A 12,949-nucleotide genomic window follows, 5' to 3' on the forward strand; every position below is an offset into this window, starting at 1 on the left:
AGGAGAAGGGAAGATAGGGGTGGAGGAAAAATTTCACACAGCAGAGTATCGCGATATTTTGCGTGGCAATATTGTATCGATCAATGGAAACCAAGTATTGATCTTTTATTATATACATTATTGATTTGCAAATACAAATTTTTGGTGCTAATGGTTTTTTTTCCTATTGAGGTCAGGTTATCTTGGCAGGAAGTCCATAAAAACAAAGATGGAGGCACTGAAGAAAGAAATCAGAAATGCGCCGTCTGCGTTCAAATCAAACGTCTGGACTTATTTTGGATTTTTCCTGCATCACATTTTGCTGCAATAAAAATGATTAAAGTCAGATGAACAGACGGAAACCTTTGATGTTGACATCTTTTCCTTTGGGGAAATAATTTGCAGTTAAAAAAAAAAAGGTAATAAATCGCAATATATCACAATATAGTTTATCGCAATACTCAGCATATCGCAATATCACAAGAATATCGTATCGTGGGTCCTCTGGCATATCACACTCCTAGGGGAAGAGGTACTCGTAAGAGTATAGAAAGCCAGATAAACTAAATAGCCAGAAGTATGTGGACACTATTTCACATACCTCTGTGTGCTTTTAGTTCGAGACTGTTAGGAGAAATCTTAATATATTTCAGACAATAGTGCCTATCCAACTTTGTGGAAACTATTTGCAGAAGACCCTTTGCTGTTTTAATAATGCAATGCCTATAAGCGTCCATAAGTGTCGCCCAGGTGGCTGGACCTTAAAACATTTCCAGTTAACTACTGTCTTACTGTTTTAAGCCACGTCACTGCCACTTCTAAGATCTTGGTCATTTTTAACTATATCTTTGAACTGGATAAAGGATTTCAGTCATCAGATGTCTGGCTCTTACTACTTAGAGAAATGAGCTAAGGCTTTCAAAAGCTCGGTATGGACGTCTTGTGTCAGCCGAAGAGCGTTAACATGAAACTGCTTTATTCAGTGTTTCTACTGGTTTTAAACTTTTCTTAGAGAGGGAGAGATCTCTGTAGGTAATTCGGCTCCCGATAAAAACCATCCTGGAAAAGGGATCCTTCTTGTCGCTCTTTCTGAGGTTTCTACCAGTTTTTTCCCTCACTAACAGGTTTTTTTGGGAGGAGTTTCTCCTTATCCTGTATGAGGGTCCAAGGACAGAGGGATGTCGTGTGTTGTAAAGCACTATGCAGCAAATTGTGATTTGTGGCACACTTTGTAAATAAAATTAAATTGAACACACATAGAAACAAGCTAAGCTAACTTTAGCAGCAGCTCAGCTAGTGGCCCCTCCTGACAATTGGTCACTAAAGAGCATTAGAGAAACACTTATTTTTAACATGTAACTGTCTTTTTTAGTTTGAAGGAGGGGATGACACCTCCGCGGGTTATTCGGTTCCCGGTAAAAACCTCCTGGACAATAAATACTGAAGGAATCCTAATCTAAAAATAAAATGGTAGTAGTAACAACTCCTGTAATCCAACTTCAACTTCACAACATCATCAACCTCCACTTTTAGTTTTTTGAATGTTTTGATTGAGAGACCTAGAAGTGCAGAGATTAATATTAAATTATCTGATTAGTTGTCATCTATCAAATCAATCACCAACTGATTTCATAGTTTATGAATTTGAGTAATTAAAAAAAAAAATCAAATGTATCTGATTTCAGCTTCTTAAATATGAATATTTTCAGGTTTTTTTTATCCCTCTATGGCAGTAAAGTGAATACATTGTAGTTGTGGACAACCCTGACATTTTAAGATGTCATTTTGAGCTTTAGGAAACACTAATTGACATTTTTTTAATGTTATGGCTGCATGTTTTCTTATACAGTTGTCCCTTTCCCCCTCTCCTGCAGCTCTGCCCAGGTGTGCTGCGTTTCCTAACGAGGTGCACTGCACCTGGCCTGAGATTGCGAGGAGGTGATTTAGAGCTCCTGTGCCAGCAGCAGAGGAGAGAGGCTGCTGGTCTAGCTGCCTCTCAGCCTGGGATTTTTATGTCTGGTTTGCATGCACTACATTTATAAATCCCATGGATGTGATTGTTTTAAAGGCGTCTTCTGTGGTTGATTTAGGATGGTGGTGAAGGGTTGTTCACCCCAAAGGGCTGCGTTAAAGTAGGGCGCAGCAAAACCAGTTCCTGACAATTTATAGACCAAACAACTAATTGATTAATCAAGAAAAGAGTTGATGGATTAATAGACGATAAAAATAAAAGGTTAGTTGCAGCCCTAGAGGGACCCATAGAGGCATAAAATCACATTGTGCACTGAAGCCTCCCAAAGCAGTAAAGCCTTTTTATTTCACTTGTCATGCTTTCTGAGATGTCCTTTGGCTTGTGAGATTATATTGACGGAAAGTCCTCCTCTTTCTTTATGGAATGAGGAATAACACTCCAAGGTTTTAAATACATTTGACTGACAAAACAGGCGTTCTTTAATAAATGCTTGTACAGAAAATCAGTTTGAACCATCTGGAAATGCACTCTGAATTATCCGTGTTGATTAAGTCTACAACTTAAGCTTATGTGTGAAACTTCAAGGAAAGAAAATACTGCTCATTATATTGCCAATGCCAAGGAGGGATGTGATGTCTTTGACACTTTCGCAGCCATGTAACTGCTATTAGGCTCGTTCAAAATGAACTGTGCCTCACCTGAAAGTAGACAAGATGAGCAGGAGACGGTGACAAAAAGCTGCAAAAAGCTCCACACAGGAAGTCACAGAAACACTTTCATCCTGTCTGATATGATGTCGATTTAATAAAAATGTTATCAGATATATCAGTTTGTTCTCAGTCTGCAATTTTTTTTTATTAAAATGCTTTACAGGCGATCTGTAATTTATGTTCATGGTTCAACCTGCTTTATACACGAATTCTACAGAGGCTAATTAAATTGTGTCTGACTGTAAGGTTTATATTTTCAGAGAAAATAAAGACAACAGCTGTCATTAAAGATCAGTCAGGGCTTCACATCTGTACAGATGTTATTTTAAGTATCCTCACATCCCACTGACGACCAGTCTCTGTGATGTTAAATACTTTAATAATTAGAACAGTCTAATCTTAATGTACAGTAGACCAGTGGTTCCCAAACTTTTTCTTGAGGGACCCGTATTTGTACCATTGTAGGCTTTGCTGCCCCCCCTCAATACACACGTTACACATGCCCGTATCCATGCGATACATATTTAAAAATGTTCTATCCTAATTTATTTATTTATTCTTAAATAAATGAATACGCTTTAAAATTATTACACGCCTTAAAATCAAGAGGGCTTCGTGACCCCCTGTGGCTCTTTGGCGTCCCTCTAAGGGGGTTGCGCCCCCCTGGTTGGGAACCACTGCAGTAGACTATGTATAGTTAATTATGAATGTATTTCATCTCTGACGACTAAACGTCCCCATTAGTCGCACAACATGTTTTCTGTTAACAGAATAAACCTTCAAATCAGACGAATAAAATTTAAATCTCTGATAACATCTAAACCAATCAGCTGTTAGATCAGGTGAGAGCCAGGCGTTTCCCATCATGCTCCTGGTCTCGGGTCGGTGGAGAGCAACTGCAGCGCCTGGCTCTAATAACTGAGGTCGCCTCGCTCTCATGAGATTATCGCTGTCCACTTTTGTATGACGTCGGAGCAAGTACAGATGAAGTCCGACACAAAACTAAGTGGCATACATCGAATCTGCGCAGGCTCATCTCGAACAAGCCTATCATTTCTATCCAACTGGACATTATACACACTTGTTGAAAACACTGAATGCCACTGAAAACCCCTGTGGTCTGAACTGGATCGTGGCCTGTAAGTCAGGCCTCATCATCAGAGCCTGACTTCCCTCGTGCTCTCGTGGCTGAATGGGAGCAAATTGTTGCAGCCAGGTTCAAAATCTTGTGAACAAGTTTCCCAGAGAGAGTTGAGACTGTAAAAGCAGCATGTTAATGTCCATTGTTTTGGAATGAGATGTGGGTGTAATGTTGGCAGCGTAGTGTGGCTGGATGCTGGAAACAAGCATGTGTGAAAGTGAGAAGGGATAAGAAAAGATGAAGGGGGAGATTGGAAAGGGATGAATGGATGTTTTGGTTAATGAGAGTAGAGAAAACGAGGAAGAGTAAAGGAGGGATGATGAGAAGATTTGAAACAGGAACAGAGAAATGTTTTGGAGAAAGAGAACATGGGCGTCTGAGGAAGAACAGAGTGAGAAAAGGGGGAGAGAAGAGAGAAGGAGGAGAGGTGTGCAACCAAGCAGAACCTGTCCCGTTCTCTTTCATCAGCCATCACCGTGGAAACTAGCCTCTTCCTCGCTCTCCCCTTTTCCCTCTCCCCCCGTCTTCTCTCTCCTTCGCCTGGAAAGAGGTAATCAGAGAGCGCGAGAGAGGTAGAAACAGAGAGAGGGAGGAAGAGGCACAGTCACCCACACCGAGCTGTCAGAGGCGCTCTGAGGAAACAAGCAGTCCAATTTGCTCTGCTTTTCAACTTCCTTTCCTCTCCCTTGCTCACTCCCTCCTCTTCTTCGCCACTGTTTTCTCGTTGACAAAACGCTTTATATTCTGCATGTGTTTGTGTGTGCATGTGACTGGGTTGAGACATGCAGCTTTTGGACTACACATCAGCTGATTAGGGACAGCTCTCCTGGGATCGAGGCTGTCCTCATAACAATAACTACAGCACTGGTTATTTGTTGCAATGCCTAAAATGACCTGTGTGTATATCTTACTGACACAGACTGACCGTAACAATGGAAAAGCATGTAGGGAGGAGGTTGGACGGGTAGTTAGGAGTACGCAAACTGGGATATTACTGTTTGTATCTGTTTCCTACCAAGAGTAAAGGTTGGTTTCTTTTAACCACGATCACTTCCTGGCCTTTACCAAGTTGTTTTTAACCACACTAGCATCAAAGCTCTTGGGAAGGCAAAGTCTGTGGATCCTGACTCAAATATCTCAACTATTGGTTGGATTGACATGAAATTATCTGATGATGTACCCTAATGTCTTTGATGGGCTCTTGGATTTTCTTTCATGCCACCATTGGTGTGTTTGAGTGGCCTGACAACCAGACGAATCTGCGAGCTCATGTTTCATTTGCTCCGGCAGATGCTGGTCCTCCTTCCGTTCAGACAGATTTACAGCCCCCCTGGCCCTGGCATCTCACAACCATTTGTCTAATATGGGGCAGGTTTGATAGGATGAATGACAGAGGAGCGTCACTAGTCCAGATTTTAAAAGTTATGTCACATTTTGCTGCTAAGAGTGGTTGTAATTGCATCCAGGCTGGTCCGCCCAGCACATCGCACCAGGCTCATAAAACTCAGATCAAACTGTCAAACTAGGCAGCAGTGATTAAATATAAATCAAGATCCTATTCCTGCATTGCCTATTTTTTGCCTCAGATGTTTTCAGAACAAAATGTGACAATGCCAGGCTGGAGTTTGAGTGGAATGTCTCGGCAACCGTTGCATGGATTGCCATGAAATTTGACATTCATGTTTCCCTCAGGATGAATTGTAAGAACTCTGGTGATCCCCTAACTCCCCTAACAAACTAATTTGTCCGATACTTTGCCTGATATTTAAATGCCTTGAAAACTAATAACATTCCCATCAACCTCTGCCTTGGTTTAGTGCTAATTAGCAAATGTTAGCATGTTAACACGCTAAATCAAGATGTAGATCATGATGAACATTACCTATTAGAAAAAAACACCATGTTAGCATGCTGATATTAGCTTCTAGCTCAAAGCACTGCTGTGCCAAAGTACAGCCCCGCAGCATGGCTGTGGAGTCTTGGGGCCCTATCTTATACCCCGCGCAAAGCAGCGCACAGCGCAGTGCAACCAACATTATTAGTTTCAGGCCAATGCAGTTGCCATTTTCATGGCTAGTGCCCACATTGTGCAAGTAGCAAATGTACAGGCACCCATCTGTGCATACATGGTTGTGTAGGTCTTAAGATTACCATGACCTGGATGACTGGGAATCTTCACTAACATACTGCTCTTGCTGCGCTACTCTCATCAGAAAACCACTCGCTTCTCCAATTTGCCGAATTCATTGTATAAATAGTAACGATCTTTTAAATAAAGCACGTTGTCTTGTTTTAACTCAAACCATAATCTTTCTCTTAACCTGACCTACAAATGTGGCATTTCAGGAAAGGATCATATAGATCTTTTTTTTTTTTCTGTTACAGTAATTGGTGGCAGTTTTAGAAAGCACAGACAACAATGTCTGCTGGCTGTTTGAGGTGTTGGATGACAAAATTTCTGATTTTAGAGGGCACTGACAAATGACCTGTTTTGCCATTTAGTATGGAGGACTTGTTGCTGCAACACATTTGGCGTCCCTCCTGTGTTTTAACTGCAGATGCATACTGAAGGAGCTAAATCCTTTAACTGGTTGGGATTAGCGTTACAGCAAGCCATGTTTCAGTAATACTTAAGGTGGTGTTTGTGTAGTGCTTCTCAAACTTTTTCTGTCATACTGAAAAGAAACGCATGTGTCACATAAACTTGATCAGCTTGTGACATTATTTAGGAAACTAGTAGCAAACTGAGCCTTTTCACTTTCATTTGAATAGCATTACCCAGAACATTGCATTTCTCTTTGCACATATTGCTCATGATTTACTGTTGTGAAAATTAAATATTCAAGGCAAATTCTGCCCGACACTGCTTAAGCTTTTCAACACAAAAGACTCAAGGCTATCCACCTACATTAAAAGTACAGCTGCGAGCCAGATAAGCTTCCTCTTTGCTTCAAGAGCATCACCTGATCCCCCCCCCCCCCCCCCAAGCATCAAAATAAATAATAAATTTTTCCAACCTAAATCTGTGCTCACACAAGAGCACTCTTGGTTGACGATTATTTCTTCAGTTGTTTTTGTTTTTGGCACAGTCTCGTAATTTATGGTGATTTATGATGTTTTAGTGTTTGACCTGTAACTCTGTGAACATACCAGAGTGTGTGTTTGTGAGAGTTAGATCAAGGACAGACTGCTGGCACCTCATGGCCGGCTCGTCACAATCATGGGGGCATCTGGACACACAGTGTTGTTTGTGTTTGTCTCCTTTTTAACCTTGATTTGAGGCACTAGTTTTTACTAGTGGGATATTTTCACTGCTTAGTATGCAGACTGCATTACTTGCCTGTAATTTCACAAGTAGAACGACACAGATACGGCAGGCAGATATTCCTGTTTCAGCTGAATCCATATAGTATGTTAATTGGTCAAAGTTGTCCACCTTTGATATGACAATATGGTTTAACCTATATTGATTTTCTAATGTTTAATAATATTAAACAAACGTGGGCATGAATATATTTATTGTGTATATATAGGGCAATCAATGCAGAGAAGAAGAGCTGGCTAAGTAAAGTTAAACAAGATAGTTAAACAGATAGATGGCAGACGAGAGAGCAGCAGGGTGACCTGGAAGGTTAGAAACAGCAGAGAGTGAAGGAGAGACAGAGAAGGGTGAAAAAGAGGTAAGTAGGTGCAAAAAGAGAAAGTGAGATGTGGGGTAAAGCTAAATAATGAAAGTGTTTTTGTAGCTCGGCACTCTTAAGAACAGCCAACAGTTTGTCAGGAGTCAGTGAAATGGAAAGTGTTTCTCCTCTACCTCGTGTCTTTTAGCCCTTGGACTTGCTGTTCTACTGTTTTCATACATAACATTAAAATGTGTGTGTGTGTGTGTGTGTGTGTGTGTGTGTGTGTGTGTGTGTGTGTGTGTCTACCTCAAGAGCTGAGGACTGTTAACATTGCTGGCTTTATCTGTCTGTTAAGTATAAAACCCAGAAATAAGTAAGTGTTTTATCACTTCTGGTTTCCTCTTCTCAAAGTCAATGGGCCCATTTAAATGATAGTGTGTGGTCTAAATCTGCGATTCCCAACTGGTCCAGCCACGGGGTCCAGATTTCTCCTTAGTCATTAGTTCAAGGTCCACACAGTTTAATATATTCAGTGTCATACTTGTGTTTGGCCATGTTGTCAAGCGAGTTTGCTGTCTCTGTCAAGTAGCTGTCCTTTAGTCTCATTCTCTTTAGGAGAAAACAACACTTCAAAATAAAAGCTCTGTGCTGGAAATTCACTGTACTTCAAAATAAAGTGTGTTTTTCACAAACTTGATATGTTTGTGAGTCACTTTTGGTCCATTCAGAATGGACTCAAGACCGACTTTTGGACTGCAACCCACCAGTTGGTAACCATTGGTCTAAGTGCATGGTACAAGTGCATTTAGGGCGCTTTTACTCAATATCTCATTGGCTTTTTTTGGTCGAGGTAACCAGGGCGATGCTAACTTATGGGTCAATTAGTATAGTAGTAAAAGTACACATTCCTCTTTCTTTACTGTGAGTTTCATTTGGGACTGTGCTTTTAAACATGCTTTATCATGATGTCATGGTTTTAGGGGACTGCCCACTGTCCAGACGGCCCAAAATTACAAAGCTTTCCTAGTAAGACATATGTCCCACTGGACTGACAGCCCATTTCTCCAACAGCCTGTTATCCAAAAAACAAACGCCTATTAGTCTGCAGTCCCGTTTCTCTGAAAATACACACTCCCTGCAGTTAGACAACCCAGTCGCCAGACAAAATATTTGCTCATATGTCAACAACACTGTGGTGAATGTGTGGTTAGGCTGATCCACTTATATGTTGGCTTAAAACAACCATGTTTAGTGGCACAGAAGTTGCTGGAAGAGCAGGGACAGGTTAACGAAAAAACACTTGAGTTTGCTGGCACATGCGCTGGGACATGCCAAAGGGTCAGTAAAAACTCCAGTGGTTCAAATACAGCTGAGAAATGCCGCCAAGGGTCAGTACAAAGCCCAGGATTGGTGGCCACAAATGCCACTGGGAAGCGTAAGCTAACTTCAGGGAGTGTGTATTTTTGGGACTTTAGAGCACTGGGTGTTTGATGTTGGGATAACAGGCTGTTTCAGTCCAATGGGACATTTCTCAGCCTAATGTGGCTTCAGAGTTTTGAACTGTTGGAGCAATGGCATGGGACCATAGTTTTACACCTTACTAAGAACTGTTAGCACAGAAGTGGGAGTTCACATATGTATCTGCATGTTCATATGTGCATGTGTTTATACATAAGTGACAGCTGCAGTATACTGGGCCCAGTAGGAGAAACTAAACACCATGACTCACACAGGCAGGCAATTATGCACATACTGGACTCCCATCCCCATTCGCTGTTTCCCATAATGCCTTGCTGTGGCTGTGGTCGCAGCTGCCCTCAGGCCACGTTGACCTTTGTGAGGAAAATGTCTCCTGATAGATGCTCCCACTTTGTGCGTGTGTGTGTGTGTGTGCGTGTGTGCGTGTGCGTGTGAAGCAGTTTGTGTGTTTTTGCTTTCTCAGTATGTGTTAGGTGTGTGTTCATTAGTTTGCTGTTAATTAGACTGAAAAGCAAAACAACAGCAAATTTGAGGTTTCGCCTTTAACTCGCATGCATCCAGCACATACACATGCATGCATGCACACACACACTTGTATTCCCAAGAACACGAATGCATGACCTTAGAGGTGCACCAAATTAGAGAAAAAAACAGCAGTGTGACGTAGTCAGTCCCATTTACAAATTAGCTTTCATGTCCATGTTTCTGTATGTGCAAATTAATTTGCGTGATTGGTTGTGATCATAAGCTTTTTCATATACGAAAGCACTATCTGTATGTTGAACTGACACAAACAGAACAGAAAATAAGTGACGACAGGAGTCAAGCCAGTCAACTTCAATTTATCACACTGTGCGCCCAGACCTCTTTTGGTTTTGTAAGAACAATAATCTCCATGGTGTCCCCTAAAGACCTTTTTATTTTCCTTTCAACAATACAAAACTATTGACAATACATTAAAAAACACGTTGACATCATTTAGACTGCAAAAAGGGGACAACTTAGTATGATTTAACTTGGGCTTTAAAGGCATAAGGTTCATCTCGACGATGTTTAACCTGCCACCACAATCATAGGAGCATATTCCAGTAGTTTGTCTTGTTTGACCTGTAATAAAACTGGGAGGGGATGTCTAGCATCTAGTTATCCATAATCCTAGTGTCTTGTTTTAAGTTTTGTGGCACAGATGATGTATGTTCTTATATATAAAGAAGAATATCATCTGCATATTGCAAAACTTTATGTTCTGTACCACCTCTCGTTTTCCCTTTTATATACAGGTTGCTATGAATTGCTATGGCTAGTGGCTTGATTGTGGTTGCACATAATAATTGTCTGATTTCACATTGTGAATGAAACTCTTGATTTATGTTATTATTAGTATGAACAATAGAGTCCTTATCCAGTGTACAATATTGGGTCCAAATCCAAACCTTTGAAGCACACTGAACAAGTAGTCCTATTATCCTGTTATCTCCATCTGCATCATTAGCTCCATCTGACCAGGCAAAATAATATTGGGAAGGGCTACATCTAAATGGCCATTGAGTTTTGCTGTGTACATGCAATAATGATAGTGGTCATTAGGAACTACATTGTAGCTGATGCTTGTCCTTCATTATGAGTGAAATGGTTGCTTGGTGTAGTCTCGGAGAGGGGGCCTTAATCACTGCAATAACCTCTGCTGTGTGAGCTCTACTTGTGTTGCATCTTAATAAGGGATAGCAATTAGAGGGCTCTTAGTAGTCAGCCATCGTGGAGAGATTTGAATGCATGTTTGTGTAAAATTCCAACAATTGAAACACTTTTAAAGCCACAAATTGTGAATGAAACATCATTAGTTATGAATTAATTGTGTACTCTCTTATCTGGGATGAGACAAACCTGTGTGGGTCTAATTTTATTAGTCTTGCTAGTGATCTGTTTATCTTTTTAAATGGGATCACAGAGAGGAGATTTGGGCTTTGATTTTAATTATGTGATATCTTGTTATTACAGAAAATGTGTTAAGCCCATATGTATTGATGGCTCTTTATTTTTCTCCACTCTTTATTTTTCATATCCATTTCATTTCCATTTTTAAATTTCTCATTGATGTATTGTGATGCAGATCAGATATTAGCATTTGTTTTATATTGAGAGGGGGTGCTTCATAACCCCCATTTGATAAATGAAATTGTGTATTGTTTTCAAGGAGAGCTTCTGTGCAGTCCTGACACTGAATGAAAGACCTACGCTAATTTATTTACTTATGCTGAATGGTGGTCTTTCTCTATCTTGGTCTCCTTTTGAGGTGTTCTCTTGAGCCAAAAAGCTCAGTGATATTTTAAAAAGGCTTTGCAACCTGGGGGGCTAATATTATTGAACTTGAGGTTTACAGCATAATCAATCTGAATTAACATTCGTTCACACAAAATGCTGGCCTAGAGACACAGAAAAAGAGGGAGAGAATGAAGGTAGATTGAGAAGGGAAATGGAGATGTTGAGTGAGCAAATGTCAAAGAAAGAAGGTTGAAATTAAGACAAAACTACACAGAGAAGAACTGAAGTTCGAAGGCAGGATGTAGTCGGATTCAGTGCTTGGCTCGTTGACAACTTTTTGATTTATAAAACACAATTTATCCACCTTTTCAAGCCAGTTCGTGGGATAAATTTTGGCCCTGTTTGTGTGTGTATGTGTGTGTTCATCAAGGTTTCTCCTTGATGAGATCATAGGCTGGTTATGACACTTGACACAAGCCTTTGTGACAGCTACTGACTCACTCACTGATACAGCATTTGGAGGTAGCTCTACAAAACTTCAGTGTAGGCTGAGAAATATATGACACACACGCGTACACGTGTTTGGTTGCAGAAGAGGAGCAGTGACTATGTGTTTACAGACTGTGGTGCCCGTATCTTGTCTGTTAATCCAGAACTGATCCAGATTGTCATTTTGCAACCTGTTTATTTTTCTGATTGGATTTTTAGGATTGATCTTTGGTCCATATTTACCTTACAAGAGGCTGGCAACCTGCCCATGTTGTCTCCTAACTAGCCCAGTCCATGCTGGGATACACTCCAGCCTGCCTGTGAAACTGTACAGGATGGGCAGGTTTAAAAAATGTATAAGAATGAATGCACAATACACATTTAATTTCTAAACCTACTAGACAGTGTATATATCATCCAAAGCTGCACAGTAAATCGGTTGTTTGATCGTTTTTTTGTGGGTCACAAGTATAAACTTTAATTTTTGTGGCATTTGTAGTGGACTATTTTAACACCGCTGCATGACCCTGTCACTGACCACTGCAACGTCCAATTTGTTGTAAATGCAACCTGATACACATCTGGTGCTCTTGTGGTCATGTATGGCAGCAGAATGGTGTATGTGGGATTGAGTCAAAGTACAGTAGTGTGTGATAATGGCAATAAGGGAACATGTGAGCCAGTGCCACAGTGTGACTTAATGATGGGTTTTTAGGGGTTTCTTTTGGATAACAGTGGAGCCCTACTTCACAACTGAATGAAAACTATCTGAATTTTGAAAAAGCAATATTTGTCAGTAGGAGCAGTAAATTGTTGGTTTGGGTCTTCACATAGAATTGTTGATAATAAGAAAATTACAGAATATCACTAAAGTCATCCTTTAAGCAGTTTCTCTATTAGCTTCTGGATGCTAGCTCTAAAAATATATTTAACACTTGCAGTAGGATCAGATTAGTTCATAAAAATAAACGTGCACTTCTCCTGCACAGAATTCCAACTGGTGCTCTGCCTAAAAAAGAACTGCAATGTGTGTGTTTTCCCAAAACAAATTGAGGTTTGCTGTCAAGGGCGCATGAACTGGTAGTCAGTAATTTTAAAATATCAAAATGAACAAGACATGAGCTGTTATTTTTAAATTGTATTGCAGCCCTTTTAAAAATCTGAACGAATATCAGATCACTAATTTTGGCTGGCTATCACACATAAAATATTGTAGACACCACTGATTTGATTCTAATTGAAAATTTTTGGGCATGATGCGTTCAATCATTTGTCATATCATGCTGACTGGCCG

The sequence above is a fragment of the Epinephelus moara genome, chromosome 18 (genome assembly GCF_006386435.1).
Source record: "Epinephelus moara isolate mb chromosome 18, YSFRI_EMoa_1.0, whole genome shotgun sequence".
NCBI lineage: Eukaryota > Metazoa > Chordata > Actinopteri > Perciformes > Serranidae > Epinephelus > Epinephelus moara.